The sequence below is a fragment of the Frankliniella occidentalis genome, unplaced genomic scaffold, assembly GCF_000697945.3.
Source record: "Frankliniella occidentalis isolate FOCC.00 unplaced genomic scaffold, Focc_3.1 Scaffold6, whole genome shotgun sequence".
NCBI lineage: Eukaryota > Metazoa > Arthropoda > Insecta > Thysanoptera > Thripidae > Frankliniella > Frankliniella occidentalis.
Window position 1 is genome coordinate 127,212 of NW_026267136.1, and position 598 is coordinate 127,809.

Genomic DNA, 598 nt, shown 5'->3' on the forward strand with positions numbered 1-598 from the left:
AAATGGCCCTGTAGGGACCCTAAAAACGTATCCGAAAATTTTTTAAAAAATACGCCCGGTCATTTGGAACGACGGGCATCATTTTGCCGTGTGTCGAACTTTTGAAAGTGACATTCACCCTCCTATGACCGGGTCTATAACATTATTCACAATCTTATCCCGGGTGGCTCGCTGGGTGGCGTAGGGTAGCGCAGGCGGCCGGCCGGCCACTTGGCCCATTCTCCTCTCTTGAGCACATGCTGGCGGCCGAGCCTGACCCAGGCCGGGCAGTTGGTCATATCAGTTTGACCCGTGCGCCGCGCCAACTTCGACGCACAAATCAAGTCTCGAGAGCGGCTGACCCTAGCCCACCCCTGCCCCCGCACCGCAACCATTTGTGAATTTTATAGACTTGTTGCCCAGCACAGAACAGAGGCAGGCAGTCGAGTGTCGCGGCCGATGCGACCTCAGCAAAGACAAGTCCATTACCCGCCACCCCACCCCGACCCAGTTCCTAAATAATTAGGGCCTCATGTGCGTGCGCTTTTGGCTCCGTCTTCACTCGGCTTCACAGACAAAAGGGCACAAAACCGCAGAGAAACTGCGGCGCGGTGGTGGG

General features: G+C 56.2%; 1 protein-coding gene across 3 annotated transcripts in view; it reads right to left on the reverse strand.

Annotated features, from left to right (window-relative positions):
• Nucleotides 1-598, reverse strand: part of LOC113211476 (voltage-dependent calcium channel type A subunit alpha-1) — a 201,110-nt gene that overhangs the window by 75,152 nt on the left and 125,360 nt on the right. The gene's annotated exons all lie outside the window — the stretch shown is intronic.